This window comes from Elephas maximus, chromosome 1 (genome assembly GCF_024166365.1).
Source record: "Elephas maximus indicus isolate mEleMax1 chromosome 1, mEleMax1 primary haplotype, whole genome shotgun sequence".
NCBI classification, from domain to species: Eukaryota; Metazoa; Chordata; class Mammalia; order Proboscidea; family Elephantidae; genus Elephas; species Elephas maximus.
The window spans coordinates 89882144-89899873 of record NC_064819.1 but is presented as its reverse complement, the minus strand read 5'-3'; the positions used below and the strand labels follow the sequence as shown (position 1 = coordinate 89899873).

General features: G+C 46.9%; 1 protein-coding gene across 3 annotated transcripts in view; it reads left to right on the top strand.

Moving 5' to 3' along the window:
- The first annotated feature begins 1347 nt into the window (after positions 1 to 1347).
- LOC126072781 (tripartite motif-containing protein 26) overlaps positions 1348 to 17730 on the top strand; it is a 29946-nt gene continuing 13563 nt past the window's right edge. For 2 of the 3 annotated variants that reach the window (XM_049878565.1, XM_049878467.1), the window contains exon 1: positions 1351 to 1972. The gene's annotated coding sequence lies outside the window, so the exon portion shown is untranslated. Of the gene's footprint in view, positions 1973 to 17730 lie in introns of all 3 variants that reach the window. The other variant, XM_049878658.1, reaches the window with a different exon arrangement.

Here is a 17730-nt window from a genome sequence, read left to right as displayed (position 1 = left end):
AACAAACAAACAAAAAAGTCAATAAAATCTAAGTTTAGATTGAAAAAAAAATGTAGGAAATGGTAAATATTTGAATTGAAATATAGACTATTTAAGCAAACATATATTTGATTCTGGAAACCCTGATGGTGTAGTGGTTAAGTGCTACAGCTGCTAGCCAAAGGGTCGGCAGTTCAAATCCACCAGGTGCTCCTTGGAAAATCTATGGGGCAGTTCTCCTCTGTCCTGTAGGGTCGCTATGAGTCGGAATCCACTTGATGGCACTGGGTTTGGTTTTTTCTGGTATATCTGATTCTAGCAATAAGTGTGATCATTTTTGTCACTTAAAGGGTTATACTCTAAGATATATATAACAAGGACAAGAAATGTAACCGAGTAAGCCATTTACTTGAGATAAATCTACTCAACTGCAAAGGGTTTGGTGTTTTGGTTTTATAGGTAGACAATACAGATACCTTCACCAGTTTTGATTCTCTAGAGAGCCCGGCCTAAGATAGTGACTGCACGTGTGTCAGAGTAGTACTGGGCTATACAGGGGTTTCAACTGCTTATTTTTTGTAAATAGATCAGGTCTTTCTTCCAAGGCACCTTTGGGTGGACTTGAACCTACAACCTTTCAGTTAGCAGCCAAGCGCCTTAACTGGTTGCACCACCCAGGGACTTAACTCCTTAAACCCAGAGTAATTCCTACAAATTTCGCCAGCCCCACAGGGGAGGGACAAGCCAGGCAAGTAATAGGATTTACGGCCCTGAGCTCACCCCATCATGAACACCTTCCCCATACATAGCTGCAACCCTCTTCTCACCCAAGCCCAGGCTGCGGGGCGGGGCGGGGGGGAGCGCCAAGGGACGGATTAGGAACCAAAATCGCGACCTGTGCCCCACCCCTCTCCAGTCCAACCTTTAGGGCAGGGCACTGGCTGACCCCGAGAACCTTCCCACCCAGCTCGTAGCTGCGCGCAGTGGAGACTGACGGATTTTTATGCCGTGGTGCCTGGGAACCAGCAGCACCTGGTGGCCCAGCAACGGAACTGTGTGCCGCGGCAGCAGACAAAGCAGGAAGCAGGCGCAGACTGGGCAGCAGGGACGATTGCGCGTGGTCTGTTTCCGGGGCCGAGGGCGGCTGGGACGCGCCGAACCTGGTGAAAATTTCCCCATGGAGGACTCTGGGAACCCGAGTCCGGCTCTGTAGTTTCAGAATTCAGCGCGGAAACAGGTCTACTCCCAAGCTCTCGGAACCTCAGTTTTCGCTTCTGTCGAGTGGGGATGACAATGCCTGCTTTATTTAAGGATATAAAAAAAAAAAAAAAAAGCGCGTTACTCAGCGTAGGCGCTCCATAAATGGTAGTTAATTTTTATAAACAGCCCCCTGAGGAAATTCGCTTGCTGTGCTCCTGCCTGGTCCGGGAGGCCAGTTTATGCGGCGTTGGGGGCCAAGAGTCGGATCTCATGTTCAGCACCCGGCGAGCGCCACTTCGCACTCATTCAGCCCCAGGCCGGAATCGGAAGGCGAGGGTCTCAGGAGAAGGGGGAGATTCTTGCACCCTAGAGTCCTCCACCGGGGATTCATCGGGCCCACTAGGCCTCAGAACTCGGGTCCCTTTCGCCTGTAACAAGGGAGCCCGAAACACACGCCGAACTCTGGCGGCGGTTTTTGCTCAGCCACGTCTCGGCGAATTTCAGTTTCATTTTTTGGCCACCGCTGCCCCACACCCCTCACAATCCCGGGTATACGACCGGTGATCGTGACGTAGAGGAAATTCAGGTTCCGATTGGTTGGCGCGGCTCGGCAGGGACCAATCCTGGGGCAGGCCCGGGAGAAATCTCGCCCGGGTGCCCTGGAGAGGCCGGAGATTGCGGGGCGGGGAGGCGCTGTTGCCCTGGCTGCTGGCAGAGCACCCGGTCCCGGAACACACTGCCGCTGGAGAGAAGCGATCTTAGACCCGCGTTCGTGGCCCGAAGCCCCGGACCGGTAAGTAGGGGGCTTCCGATGAGAAATGCAACAACACAACAGTCTCAGACACGCGCCCCGGAGTTTGGGGCGACCGGACGCGGACGCCGGGCCTCGGGGGCAGGACCGGGCCGGGCTGCCGGGCAAGCTCGGAGGTGGGTGGAGTCCGCCGCGCGCACCCTCCAAGCCTAATCCCTCCTACTGCTTTTCCCTCTATTACCCTCAGTTCGCCACTTCCTCTTGGGTCTCCCTTGTCTTTCCATGTCCAACTCAGGCTCCGATCCGTGCTGTCTCTGGAGCCAGAAGTAAGCGGGGCCGGGATGACGGTCTGGTTGCTTGGAGCCTGAGAGATAGACGGCCAACCGGGCTCCTCTAACTCTGAAGTCGTGGTGTCTTTGCATTTTTTTTTTTTTTTTTTTTTCAGTCAGAATAAACCGGTTTGGCCAGATCTGCCTGGAGCTGTGCATTCATTCCTTCTCCAGCCCGTGAGCACTCCCGCTGATTTTCTCTGTGTTTGGCTTTAAGACCAAAAAAAAAAAAAAAAAACCAAACCCACCCGCCATCGAGTCGATTCCGAGTGTGTAAATTTTCCTATGTAGGGCACATGGGAGGTAAGCACTTCCCCAAGTTCCCACTACACTCCAGATTTTGACACCGCAGCAATTAGTGTGTGCATCAAAAGAGGGGAGAGTGTCGCCCATGCAGCAAATATCAGTGTCAGGCACCGTGCCTAAGCCTCATGGCTGTTAATTAAGATCATAATCCCTAGTTCCATTTTTTTTTTCCTTCCTAGTCTAAGGGGATCGTTTTTGAAAAATAGACTTTACTTTTTAGAGTATCAGGAAAATTGAGAAGATAGTACAGAGTTCCCAGATATTATCCCACAATTTTCCCATACCCAGTTTCTCCTGTTTTTAACATCTTACATTAGTGTGGTACATTTGTTGCAATTAATGAACCAATATTGATGCAGCATTATTAACTGATGTGTGTAGTTTACTTGGAAACCCTGGTGGTGTAGTGGTTAAGAGCTAAGGCTGCTAACCCAAAGGTCGGCAGTTCAGATCCACCAGGCACTCCTTGGAAATGTTATGGAGCTGTTCTACTCTGTCCTATAGGGTCTCTATAAGTAGGAATCGACTGGACGGCAGCGGGTTTGTAGTTTATTCACACTTCCTTACTTTTTATCAAATATCCTTTGTCAGTTTCATGATCCCATTCATGATCCACATTAAATTTAGTTGTCACGTCTCCTTACACCCCTCTTAGCTGTGGCAGTTTTTCAGATTCTATTTGTTTTTGATGATCTTGACAGTTTTGAGGGTGGCACAAATGGTTTGTGCTTGAGCCAGAATCGGCTCAAGGGCAGCGGGTTTGGTTACTAACCAAAAGGTTGGTGGTTCAAATCCACCTGGCAGGGCCACAGAAGGAAGGCCTGGCGATCTGTTTCCATAAAGATTAAAGCCAAGAAAACCCTGTGGGGCAGTTCTACACTGATACATAGGGGATCGCCAAGAGTCAAACTTGACTCAATGGTGACAGGTTTGGTTTAGTTTTCCTGTTGGTCAGGTATATTGTAGGATGCCCCACTATTAGAATTTGCCTGATGTTTTTCTCATGGTAAGACTGGGGTTATGGGTTACTGGTAAGAGTACCCTTCTCACCACATCATATCAAAGGTGAACATTATCAACATCACTTCTCATGCTGATGTTAACCTTGAACACCTGGCAGAAGAAGTGTTTCCCCACCCCCCCCCTTCCATACTGTAAGAAGGAAGTTATTATGTGAAGCTCACACCACACCTAAACAGTGGGGAATTATGCTGCCCCTCCTGAGAGCAGAGTATCTACATAAATCACTTAGATGCTGCAGGAGAAAGCTACCTTTCCTCTCCCATTTATTAATTTATTCAGTCATTTATTTGTATCAATACGGACTCATGAATATTTATTTGATACTTTGGTTTATCATCTAATACTATGTCATTTATTTTGTTGCTGAAGTTATTCCAGCTTTGGCCACTGGGAGTTTCCAGTTGACTCCTGTGCTCTGTCCTGGCATGTATTTTTATAGCATTTTTTGCTATTGAGAACACTTTTTTTTTATGTGACCTCACCTCAGACAACTTGGAGAACTTGGCAAGTCACGTATTATTATTCTCTCCTTGTTAAAAGGTAAGGGAACTGAGGCCCAGAGACAGTGGGTAACCTCTTAGATGTCACTTCCTGCAAGGGGGTGACAGAGGTCTGGACTCAGACTGGCACTGACCACCCAGAAGACACTGCGAACCACAGAAGAGAGCTTGTGTTCCGAATTGAGGCTCCTTGGAGTGACTTCAGATTAAGACTCCCAGGGTCAAAATAGAAGGGCATAGAGAATAGGAAGAAGTTGGTTTTGGAAAACAAAAGCTGTATCCAGGATGAATTACAACTTGCCAGCCTGGGAGAAATGGAGTGTTGACCTTCTCCCCAAAACTGTATGCTTTGTAGAGGGGCCAGGGGAGATCTGGATAATGTTTGCGGCCAAGAATAATTTGAGGAGAACCCTCAGAACCTTCTGCTGAAGCAAGGTTGTCAGGTGGGAAAGGGAAGCATGGTGAAAAGAGGGAGAATGGAAAAGATAGCGGGGCTTTGGAATCAGGGGATGACAATCTGATTTTACAAACATCTACAGACCACCAACTTTGTACCTGATTCTGTTGTTAGTTGCCCTCGAATCCATTCCAACTCATGGCGACCCCATGTGTACCAAGTAGAGCTGTGCTTCATAGGGTTTTGAAGGCTGTGTGACCTTTCAGGAGCAGATCACCAGGCGTCTTGAGGTACCTTTGGGTGAGTCTGAATCGCCAGCCTTTCAGCTAATAGTTGAACGCTTAACCATTTGCGGTGGAGATAAAAAGATGAGTGAGGCATGATCCTTGGACTCATATTCTGGTTGGTGGGAAAGACTGGTAAAAATATCAATTATGAAGCAGTGTGAGAGTGCTATAATAGAAATATAGTGTCTGCAGAGCTTTAGGCACTAACCGAGGGAGGGATTCACTGGAGGTGGGAGGGGGACAGGAAGGACCTCACAGTTAAGGAGATGTATTGGATGCAAGCCTTCAAGGATGAGCTGCAGCTTGCCAGGGCGAAAAGGTGGGTGAAAGGCCTTTGGGGCAAAGAGAACAGCATATACAAGGGTATGGGGGGATGTGGGCGGTGGAAAAGAGGGTGTCTTCCCAGTTCAGTGTATCTGGTAGCTGGAGCATTACATGAGGAGAGGCAGGACTTGAGCCTGGGCTTGTAAATTGGGGCAAGACTGGGGAGGCCTTGTGTGCCTTGCTTTGTAGTTTAGCCCTCCGTTAGGCGCTTGGAAGCAGAGGAGTGACAGGATGGGATGTGTGTTTTAGATACTACCCTGGCAACACTGTGGAGGAGGTGTGTCCTGTTTCGTGGAGTCTAAGATGCCATCAATTATTTTATGTGCCCTAAAAGGAGCCCTGGTGGCATACTAGTTAAGTGCTCAGCTGCTAACCAAAAGATGGATGATTCAAACCCGCCAACCGCTCCGTGGGAAAAAAGATATGGCAGTCTGCTTCCGTAAAGATTCACAGCCTTGGAAACCATATGGGGCAGTTCTATTTTGTCCTACAGGGTCACTGTGAGTCAGAATTGACTCGATAGCAATGGGTTTGGTTTTTTTGGTTTTATGTTCCACATAAACCAAAACCAAAAACCCGTCACCATGGAGTCGATTCGAATTCATAGTGACACTATCTAAAAAAAAGAACCCGTTGCCGTCAAGTGAATTCTGACTCCTAGCGACCCTATAGGGCAGAGTAGAACTGCCCTATATGGTTTCCAAGGAGCACCTGGTAGATTTGAACTGCTGATCTTTTGGTTAGCAGATGTAGCTCTTAACTACTACACCACCAGGGTTTCCAGTGACCCTATAAAAATATTTTGCAAGTTAAATTATTACATTTCAGAGATGCTAAAATGTGATGACGGGGGTGTCTCAGAATTGGTGAAATAAGGTAACTGCCCCCGCCCCCCCCCGCCCCCCGCCAGGTGGCTTAGATCCTGCCCTGCCCCTTGGAGAAACCCTGGTGGCGTAGTGATTAAGAGCTATGGCTGCTATCCAAAAGGTCAGCAATTTGAATCTACCAGGCGTGCCTTGGAAACCCTATGGGGCAATTCTGCTCTGTCCTGTAGGGCCGTTATGAGTTGGAATCGACTCAATGGCAGTGGGTTTGGTTTTTGGTTTTCTGCTCCTTGGGAGTGAAAGATTAGAATAGCTCCATCTAACTAACCAGTTTTTGTTAAGTTCACTGACTCCATTTATGATCTTGAAAAAACTAAATTTGATAAACTGGCCTTTTCCTGCCTGATAGCCAAATTGAATTATTTTCAGAAATCAGCACAATAAAACTGGGATTCCTGGCCTAAAGATTTTGGCTGCATTTTATTTCAGTTTGTCCTGTGAATGGCCTAGACCTTGCTCCTTCCCGCCCCACCACCCCCTATTTTCTCGTGGTGAAGATGGCCTAGAAAGGTCAAGAATCTAGCCCAAGGCTGCACAGCAGAGTATCCGGGGCCAGGTGAAATGCCAGGTGTTTTACTCCTAACCCAGAACTGTACACATTAGACTTTTGTTAGGATGCCACCTGGGGCGGAAGAAGATTTGGCCTGTCTCCTTACTCAGAATTTCTTGGAGCTTTGGGCAGGGGCTGTGATGGCTGAGAGCAGGTTGGTGATCTGTCATGGTCTGTATTCTACCTGTCTGGCCACTTGGTGTCCACCTTTGTCACAAGACCTCCATCTACATAAATGGGCTGGTTTCTCTTTTCTACATAAGCTCTTTGTATACTTCAGCCCAATAACTTTCAAACACCTTCTCTATTGTATCAGTCAGAATTCTTTCTTTTGTAAGTGATAGCTCCAAGCTGACTGGGCAGAAAAGGCATTTATTGACTCGTGTGACTGAAAATTAAAGGACAGGACTGGGTTCAGGCACAGCTTGATACACGGCTTCAAAAGATACCACCTGGTTTCTTTCACTTTGTCTCTCTAGGTTGGCTTCATTTTCAAACAGGCTGAGCCCTGGGTTAGTGGGATCACTCTAGTAGCTGCAAACCATATGACCTCACCTCTTGCCAAGGTCACTGAAAACCACAAGCATCCTTTTTGCTAAGTGTCTCAACTGGGTCTCCTTGTGACTTGTTGTAATTGAGCCATGTGCCCTCCCCTGAAGCAAGCAACATGGCCGCGCTTGGACTGGGGGAGAGCCCCCCGCCTCCAAGCACATGATCCCCAGAAAGGAGTTGGGTAAAGTTACCAGAGGGAGGAAGAATGGAAGCTGGACAGGCTTCCCGCCAAAAACACCAAACCCAGTGTCGTCGAGTCGATTCTGACTCTTAGCGACACTATAGGACAGAGTAGAACTGCCCCATTAGAGTTTCCAAGGAGCGCCTGGCGGATTTGAACTGCCGACCCTTTGGTTAGCAGCTGTAGCACTTAACCACTAAGCCACTAGGGTTTCTGGACAGGCTTCCCAGCCCCCCCAAAATAACAGTTTACAACACTTACAGTTTTATTGAGGAGCATGGTGTCTGATCTGCTGCTGTAGTAGTCCTTGGCCTGTTACTGGGCCTGTCTCACCCTTCTTTCCTTCCCTCCCTTCCTTCCTCACACACACAAAGAAATTGTATTTCCCATCCACCAGATTGGCAAAAATGTAAAAGCTGACACCACCAGGTACAGGTGAGGATGTGGAGCAACATGACCGCTCACACCCTCTGGTGGGCACATACATTGTACAGTCACTTTGGAAAACAGTTCGGCTTTGGCTGTATCTAGTCAAGTTGAGGAGCATCTACCTGGTGGCCAGTGTATTTGCCCTAGAGGAACTGCATGCCTGCGTGTATCAGGCCACGTGTGCAGGAATGTTCACAGAAGCAGTGTTTGTAATTGCCCTGTGCTGGAAACTACCCAGATACCCATCAGAAGTAGACTACGTTAAAGAATTGTGGTATCGTCATACAAGCAGTGGAAAGGAACAAAATCAGGTCACAATCCTATGAATGAACCTCATACACGTGATGTTGACAGCAAAACAAAAGACAAAAGAATACATACATACGATATAATTCCATTGATACAAGGCTCAAAACCAGGAAAAACAAACTGTGTCGTTTGTGGATGTATAAAAAGCAAACCCATTGCAGTTGAGTCAGTTTCGACTCCTGGTGACCCCATGTGTTGCAGAGTAGAATTGCTCCACAGGGTTTTCTTGCCTGTGATCTTTATAGAAATAGATCACCAGGCCTTTCTTTTGTGGTGCTACTGGGTGGATTTGAACCACCAACCTTAAGGTTAGTAATCAGCTGCAGACCACTTGGCCACCCAGTACCTTTATGGATGCGTGTTGTTGTTGTCGTTAGGTGCTGTCAAGTCGGTTCCGACCCGTAGCAACCCTGTGTACCACAGAACGAAACAGTGCCTGGTCCTGGGCCATCCTCACACTTGAGTGCATTGTTTCAGCCACTGTGTCAGTTCATCACATTGAGGGTTTTCCTCTTTTCCACTGACCCTGTGCTTTATCAAGCATGGTGTCCTTCTCCAGGGACTGATCCCTCCTGACAATATGTCCAAAGTATGTAACACCCAGTTTCACTATCCTTTCTTCTAAGGAGCATTCTGGTTGTACTTCTTCCAAGACAGGTTTGTTCTTTTGGCAGTAGCTCTAAAACTAAAGAAGTGGGGGTGGGGGAGTGGGGGGAAGTGATTGTCACCATAATTATTTATTCCATAGGGACCATATTCTCAGACACAGCCTTTCCTTCTTCCCTGGTTTCTGCACATTAGTGGCTCCAAACCTTGGGTTCCCTGACCTACAGTTGAGTGCAGGTGACATGCAACCACTGGTTTTCCTGCTGCAAGGAGTATGAAGAAGTCCCATGCCTAGTAATTTACCATCTTGGTGAACAGGAAGTAGAAGTGGCTAAGACTGCTTGTTCTCATTCAGCAGACATTTAAGGAACATCTACTGTGCCTCAGATGCTCTATGCCTGTGCTTTATCTGTTTCTTCAGCAATTTTTATCGTCTGTACTGTGCAGGCACTGTGGTAGATTCTGGGGGTGAGACAGACACAGTCTCTGCTGACCTCCTTGTTTGATGGGAGAAGCTGGTGTTAAACAAGTCATTGTATGAGTAAGTCACGACTTAAAATTGCAGAGAAGTACGTGTGCAGTGTGGGCTGCTTTAGGCTATATGAGGCAGAGAGCAGCTGAACCCAGTGTGACAGGTCGGGAAAGACTTGCTGGAGGAGGTGGCTTTCAGCTGAGACCTCAAGCTGAAAAAAGAGTTTGCAAAGCAGGAAAGGAACGGTGTTCTCGGCACAGGGAACAGCATGGCACTTTTTTAGAGGCATGGAGGAGGGTTCAATCTGGCCGCGGGGTTGAGTTTGAGGTGAGGAGTGGCTGGGAATGAGCTTGGAGTTAGGACTGGGCCTAGATGATCGGGTTCTCCCAGGCATGGGAAGTGGTTTGACTTTTATCCCTGGAGGACCAGAAAGCCATTGAGGAGTTTTGACCAGAGTGGTTGCTTGAGCAGATTTGCATTTTAACTTGGCTGGTGTGTTTGAGGGACAAAAGGAAAGCCAGCACAGCTGGAGTGTAGTGTGCAAAGTAGAGAAGAAGGAGGTCCTTAAAGGCCAGGGTGAAGGGTTTGGATTTTAAGGAAGTTTGAAAACCACCGGAGGGTTTTTCTGCAGACAATAAGACCTGAGTTCAGCTTTTAAAGGATTATTCTTACTATGTCACTAGAGGTGTGGACAAGGACTTTGCCATTTTTTGTTCCCTGCTATATCCCCTGTGCCAACACATACTTGTTGTTAGCCGCTTTCGAGTTAGCCCCAGACTCATGGTGACCCCACGCACAACTGAATGAAATGCTTCCCAGTCCTGCGCCAACCCCATGATTGGTAGTGGATTGGACTGTTGTGATCCACAGGGTTTTAATTGGCTGATTTTTGGAAGTAGATCGCCAGGTCTTTCTTCCTAGTCTATCTTCATCTGGAAGCTTCACTGAAACCTGTTTGGCATAACAACATGCAAGCCTCCACTGACAGACGTGTGGTGGGGCTGTATCTGAGGTGCGTTGGCCAGCAATCAAACCAGGGTCTCCCACATGGAAGATGAGAATTCAACCTCCGAACCACCGCTGCCCCCCTTGACACACCGTAAGCACCCAATAGATATCCGTGAGCTGTTGAATGAATTATGACACCAGCTGCGTAAAACCCTCAGCGGCTTCCCAGGGCTATTAGGATAACGTCCAAAATCTTTAATGCAGCCCACAGTGTTTTGTGCGATCAATTCCCTTCTTATCTCTCCATCCTCTTTCTGCTCCTGCCAGACTGTCTGCCCCACTTGCTCGCCCCACTGCAGCCCACCTGTGGCCGATGGCTGCTTGTCAGTTCCTCAAACTCACCGCCACCCTTCTTCTCGTGGGCAGTCGGTTTCCTCTGCTTCTGCCACTGGTCCTCCACACCACTCCCTAGGGGTGATGGAGCTTTCCTTTTTCAGGCATCAAGGTGCAGTGTGGTGGTGTGGAAGGAGCCCTGGACTAGCGTCATGAATCTCAGAGCTAGCCCTGGCCTTGCTGCTGAACAACTCTGCCAAATCATCTGAGCAAATTAGGTCAGCCCTCTCTTCGGAAGTTTTGAGGAGGAAGATGTAAATGAAGGAGTTGGACTAGTGATTCTCAACCCTGGCTAGGTATTAGAATCACCTGGAGAGCTTTTGAAACCCACCAAGAGATTTTGAGTCAGTCTAGTATTTTTTTAAATCTCCCCAGGTGATTCTTGGGTGTAGTCAGGGTTGCAAACCATTCCACTAGGCGATAAAGGTTCCTGCTTATATTCTCTGGTGCCAAGCGCCAAGTGACACTTTGGGAAATATTTTAGGCAAGAGAGAGCTTGGTCCATGATTCAGCATCAAACAAATGCCCGGGCACAAACACAGAGAGTCCCTGCTTTGGGGATCAACTGTAGGACCAGGACACTTGAAAGCCTGGCCTCATCCCCCTCCCAGCTGGCTACTGCCTCCAGGCCCGTTTCTGAGACTTGTGGGAATTGCTGCTGTTCTGCGCATGTCACACGCACCTTCTGCCTGGCCCCAGTGGCTTGTGTGGCCTGTGCTGTGCTTCAGAACACCTTGATGCAGGGCCATGCAAGGGAAGAGTAGCCCATGTGTGACCGCAGTCACCAGGCCTCTACAGCCACAGCCAGGCTGGTAAGATCTGGGGACTCCAGTCCTTTGACATCCTCATCCTCTGATATCCACTCCGGGTCACTTTTTGTCCTGTATTCTGTCGTCTCCACATTTGTTAGAGGTACCTCTCAGAGGTAACTTCTCCTAGGAGGATTTACTTTTTTTCAGATTCAGAAAATAAAGATTTATGAGGCTCCCATAGGACAGGGTGGTTGTTAGCTACAGTGGAATCGGCCCCCGATGCATGGTGACCCCATGCACAACGGAACAAAACACTGCCTGGTCCTGTGCCATCCTCATGGATTGGTTGCAAATTGGATCGCTGTGATCCATAGGGGTTTATTTGGTCTGGAAGTTCCGCTGACAGACACATGGTGGCTGTGTACAAGGCATGTTGTTCAGGAATCGAACCCGGGTCCCCCGCATGGAAGACAAGAATTCTACCAGTGCCCCTATGGAACAGGGAGCCCCATTCTAAGTGCTTTGGGATTACAAGGAAGAAACTCTGTGTTTGAAGAACCCCAGGCAGGTGCTTGAAAAGCAACCTGGGGCTGCGAAGAGAGCCCTGAGTAGCCTGGAGTCCGGGATGTAAATCCAGCCCCTCCACTCACTTCTCTGGGCTTCAGAGTCCACATCTGGGATTAAATGTCCTCTAGGGTCCCTTTCTGTGTGACACATGGAGCCCAAGACAGCAGGAGGTGGGGAGGAAGTGTTAGATATGGAGCAGCAGGAGACACAGACTGGTGAGGGAGTTTAGCACCTACCAGAGCGGAAGTTGGCAGCTGTTAAGAGGAGTTCTGATCCTTTACCTCTAGGCAGGGGTTCGAGTATCTGCCCACGAGGTGTGGACATTTACAGCAACGCCTTCCTCAGCTCATTTTTGCAACTCCCTTTGATTCTCACAGGCAAGAAATTGTACACTGGGCCACATCCTAAAATGTTTTGCAGAAAATCACTTGGTGTCCCATCACCAGCCTGTTGATTTATGTGAATTAGGTGTTTATGACATCCAGTGACCCGTAGCCAAAAACCCGAAACCAAACCCGTTGCCATGGAGTTGATTCCGACTCATAGCGACCCTATAGGACAGAGTAGAACTGCTCCATGGGGTTTCCAAGGAGCAGCTGGTGGATTTGAACTGCCGGCCTGTTGGTTAGCAGCCATAGCGCATAACCATTGTGTCAACAGGGCTCCTGAGACCTGTAGGGAGGGGTGATTTCAGGAGAAAGGAAACTCAGAGAGATGTAGGGAGTGGCTCTGATTCTGCCCTGCAGGAGGGTGCCAGGACATTGGAGGGCTCAGCCTTTGAAACATCTTCCTGGTTTCATAGAATTACAACCAGCTTCTGGTTTATTGAAGGGACAGAAGACCTGCCTGCCCTGGGGCAAGGGGTGACCTCTGGGGCAAGGTGATTCAGCTATGGCTCTCAGAACTCTCATTTGGGTAAGGGGCGTGGGGATGGACAGTGCCAGGTCAACTCTAAGGGTTTTTCCAGCTTTGACTTTCTGTGGTTTCTCTCTTCCCGAGAGGTAGGAATGGAGAGAAGAGTAATGGTTTTATCTTGCATTGTAAAAAACTGTTGAAATAATTGGAGAGAACACATTGAAGGCATAAATGATAGAAAGGTTAAAATCATAGGGGAATGTGGTAAATTGGGGAAGAGTTTTTGGAGAGGGTGGATTTTGCTTTGGATCTGAAAGGATTTGAGAGGGGTGTGTGTGTGTGTGTGTGGGTGTGGGTGTGTGTTTGTGTGTGTGTGTGTAGTAGTTGAAGTCTGCCGTAGCTAAGGTTGGGTACTTTCGGTATCAGCAGTAATAATAATGCCCTTTTGCTTTCATCAGCACTTCTCAATTCACAAAGCCTTCTATGCACATGACCTCGTCTGAACTTCCCAACAAAGGAGCTGGTATTAGACCCCATATTACAGTTTGCCTGGGTAGGGAAGTGAATGTAGTAGATTGGACCCAGGCACCGGGTAGCCATGTGCCCTTGCTTCACCTTGATTATCCTGAGCATTAAAATCATACGATGTGTAAAGGCACCTGGCATATAGTGTGGGTCCTAAGTAAATGCCGTAGTTGCCCCAAATCACCTGATAACTGAATTACAGAGCCCAAACTTGAACCCGGATTGTCCAATCCATGGGTTTATGCCTTGAGCCTTATATGTATTCAGCAATGCCACAGTAAGCCCTCTTTTAATATATAGGCTATGATATGTTCAAGGTGGAGGCTGCATAACCAAGTAATGGGATTGAACATAGAAATGGCACTGTTTCGATTATCTGGTTTTGGTGGGCTCTTAAGGATTAATGGTCCTGTGCTATAAACAATGTCTTCATTTCCTCTGAATGTATTCATTCGTTTAACACATGTATTGAGCTTCTACAAGGTGTCAAGCACCACGATCTCTATATTAGTGATTTTTAACGTGTTTCTTGTTTCAGACCCTTTTAAGAACGTGTTAGAAAACCATGGCCCCTCTTTTTTTCCCCAGAAAAATTTTCAACTTTTTATATCGTCTTGCTGAACCATTTGAAAATAAGTTGTAGTCACCATGACACTTCATCCTTAAATACTGCAGCATAGATTGCCTAAAAATTTGGGGTTCTCTTACATCACTTCAATATCATTATCATACCTAGGAAAATTAATAATTTCTTAGTATGATCCAATATCCCATCCATTTTCAAATTTCCCCTAATTATCCCAAAATGATTTTTATAGGTTTTTTTTTTTTTTTTAAACCAGGATGCAGTCAAGGTTCACACATTACATTTGGTTTTCATTTCGTTTTTAAATCAAGAACAGTCCTTTATTTTTCATGACATTGACTTTTAAAAAGACCAGGCCAGTTGTCTTGTGGAATGTTCCACATTCTGGATTTATCTGATTGTTGATTCATAGTGTGGTTTAGCTCAGTCCTCTGTCCCGCGTATTTTCTATAAACTGGAAGTTAGGTCCAAAGGCTTGTTTAGATTCATTCAGGTCAAAGAATTTTGGCAAGAATACCTTAAAGACAATGCCCTGTAATTTGCACAGTGTCACACCAGGAAGCATATAATGCCAGTCTGTCTTTCTATTAGTGATGCTGGGTTTGGTCACTTGGTCGAGGTGTAGGTCACCAGAACTCCCCCTTGTCAAGATACATTAGTAAGTAATCCCTGGGTTTGTACTTACCATGGGAATACCTGGTCCTCCGGCACCTTTTACCTAACGGCTTTAACATCTGTTGATGGTCTTTGTCTTTTTACAATGGGGGTTATGAAATGGTGATTTACTAATTCTGTTATCCCTTATATATTTGTTAGCTGGTGTCCTTCTATAATCCCCAATTTTAGTTATCTATTTTTTTTTTTTTTAATACACATACAATAATTGTTATTTAGTCTCAGGGAGATTAAGTACCTATCAAAGGTCAGCATGGAGCTGGGGTTAAGAACACCTGCTCCAAGTGGTCCAAAAAACCAGTTGCTGTTGTGACTGTTGGCAACCCCATGTGTGTCAGAGTAGAACTGAACATCATAGGGTTTTCAATGGCTGATTTTTTGAAAGTAGGTCTCCAGGCCTTTCTTCTGAGGTACCTCTGGGTGAACTGGAACATCCAGCCTTTCAATTAGCAACCAAGCATATGTTAACTGTTTGCACCACCCAAGAACTTCCTCTAAGAGATGTTGTTGTTCTGTGCTATTGAGTCAATTCCAACTCATAACAGCCCTGTAGGGTTTCCTAGGCTGCCATCTTTATGAAAGCAGATTGCCACATCTTTTCTCCCTTGAAGCCACTGGTGGTTTTGAACCGCTGACCTTTTGGTTAGCAGCTGAGTGCTTAACTCTTGTGCCACCCGGGCTCCTTCGTCTAAGTGGTAATGGTAGCTAATTGTGTCAGATTTTGTGTGGCAGAGGAGCTATAGCTGGACTCTTCACAGTCCTTTTATTTATTTATTTTAATTGTACTTTAGATGAAGGTTTACAGAGCAAACTAGTTTCTCATTAAACCATTAATACTACACATATTGTTTTGCAACATTGGTGGCCAACGCCATGACATGTCAACACTCTCCCCTTCTCTACCTTGGGTTCCCTATTACCAGCTTTATTGGCCCCTCCTGCCTTCTTGTCCTTGCCCCTGGGCTGGTGTGCCCATTTAGTCTCATCTTGTTTTACGGGCCTGTCTAATCTTTGACTGAAGGGTGAACCTCAGGAGTGACTTCATTAAAAACCCAACCACTGCCTTCGAGTCGATTCGGACTCATTACTGAGCTATAAAAGGTGTCCAGGGGCCATACTCTCAGAGTTTCTCCAGTCTCTGTCAGACCAGTAAGTCTGGTCTTTTTTTTTTTTTTTTTTTTTTGAGTTAGGATTTTCTCTAGCTCTGCCCGGGACCCTCTATTGTGTTTTATGTCAGAGCAGTCAGTGGTGGTAGCCGGGCACCATCTAGTTGTGCGTAGTCCTTTTATTCTTCCAGTCAATTGCAACAGAATTAAATCCCCAGCCCCAAAGGCAACACATGCTATCCCCTAACAACAAAAACAAAACAATCTCAGCTTGTAAACTTTCAATCCACTCAAAAAAGTGACATGATGAAGGGGTCCGAAGCTCACAGAATCATGCAGCACCAGTCTCCTCTCCCCTTTCTGAACACTTCGCCGTATGTTACAGCTGAAAGCTGCTGGGCCAAGCTCGTTTCCTTAACAGTAAAAGCAGGGAGTTGGACCGGCAATTTCTAGGATTTCTACCAGCCCTTACTTTCTAAGAACTTGACCTTATCTTTTGTCGGTTGAATTCCTTGGTCCCTTCATTTGAGCTTTGCATGTATGTGTTTCTTCACACTCTTTGCATCTCTTAACGTCACATGCATCTAAATTTGTTGGTGCTTCTGGCTGGAATTATCACCAGTCCCTGACACTTATGCCGTACTTTCACTTTGTAAAGACTTTTACGTATTATTGCATTAGATCCTCAAGGAGTAGGCATTGTATTCCTGTTTTGTTCTCTCTTTGGGCCTTATAGAGTAGGGATTTCATTTCTAGCTCATAAGTGTTACTACATTAAAATCACCAGACGACCAACCAGTGAACTCTGTTGTGATGGACTTTCACCATGTGTAATCAGTAACAATATTGACATTGCCTGTGGTTCCAGTTGCTTCATTCCTACCTCGCAGTTGCTTTGTGCCCTGTTGGCTGTCTTCCCAGTGACTGCTCCAGTTGATGTCCAAGGATCAATGGTAGAGCAAATCCCTCCACCCCTTCCTCACCCCATGAGGATCTTGTGTACTTGAACAAGATGTCTGTCATTGTGACTGGTTCTGCCTCACTTGTTCTCTTGCTGCCACTTTGAATCTCTACTCTTGCTCTCTTTGTGGCTCGAATGCTCACTGAATTTGGGAACCAACAGTGCTAGGTTCTCTCCTAAGTCCCCCTCTGTGTACCAGGCTTAATACTTTCAACGTAATTCTTTCATTTCACCCTCTTAGAAACCCTTGAGGGTAAGTATCACTATCCCCATTTCATGGATGGATAAACTGAGGCTCAGAGTACTTAAATGACTTCTTAATTTTCACGTGGTCAGGGGCAAGAGGTAGTTGTTGACACCCGCCTGTGTTGGGTTGAATGTGCTGAGGCTCAGACAGGAACTGGGCCAGTGCTGCTGAGGTAAACAGAGCAAAATCCTCTCTCTGCTTAGCCTTGGGGTCCCTCTAAGGCCCAAGTCCTCATCAACACTTAACAGCCACAGCTCCTCAGGGTTCCTTCCACATTGGCTTCCCTTGAGAGCTCAGCTAGAAGGACAGCCGCCCTTGTTATCAGAAGAGCAAGCAGGCTAGCTAGATGGGGGAGTTACCACTGAGAACAAGTCCCATGTGGCCAGACTGACTGCTCTGCGTGTGGTTGAGGTTAGGTAGAAGCCAACTTCCTAGGAGGTGAGCCAAGCCAAAACTACAGCACAGTCCAAGGAAACGCCCATAAGGAGACACTCCAGAGCTCGGACTCCTAATGCTTCAGGAGTGCTGATAAAGAGCCTCAGTGCTCTCAGTCCTTGAAAGAGTTCTCTGGAGTGTCACGGCTCCCATGAATGGTTGTACGGCTTGTGCACTGCCCAGCTGAGGGAGCACCATGTACTTAGTAGACAATGTAGGTGTGTGTATTTATTATGACAGTTTCCCAGCAGAGAGTGATTGAGGTTCTATCAAAATTTGCGCATTAGGGAAAAGTCTTAGTTAACCAGCGCTGCTGTAATAGAAATGCCACAAATGGATGGCCTTAGAGAGCTGAAATTGTTTTCCTCACAGTTTGGAAGGCTAGAAGTCCCAATTCGAGGCAGGGCTCTGGGGAAGGCTCTCTGTCTGCTCTGGGGGAAAATTTTTGTCTCTTCCAGTTTCTGTTCTCAGTTCCTTGGAGATTTAGCTTGTTTCTATGCCTAATCTGCTCTTTTTGTATCTCAAAAGTAATTAGGTTTAAGACACACTTTTGTTATTGACATAACAAAGAAAACTGTGTTCTCAAATGGGATCACATCCA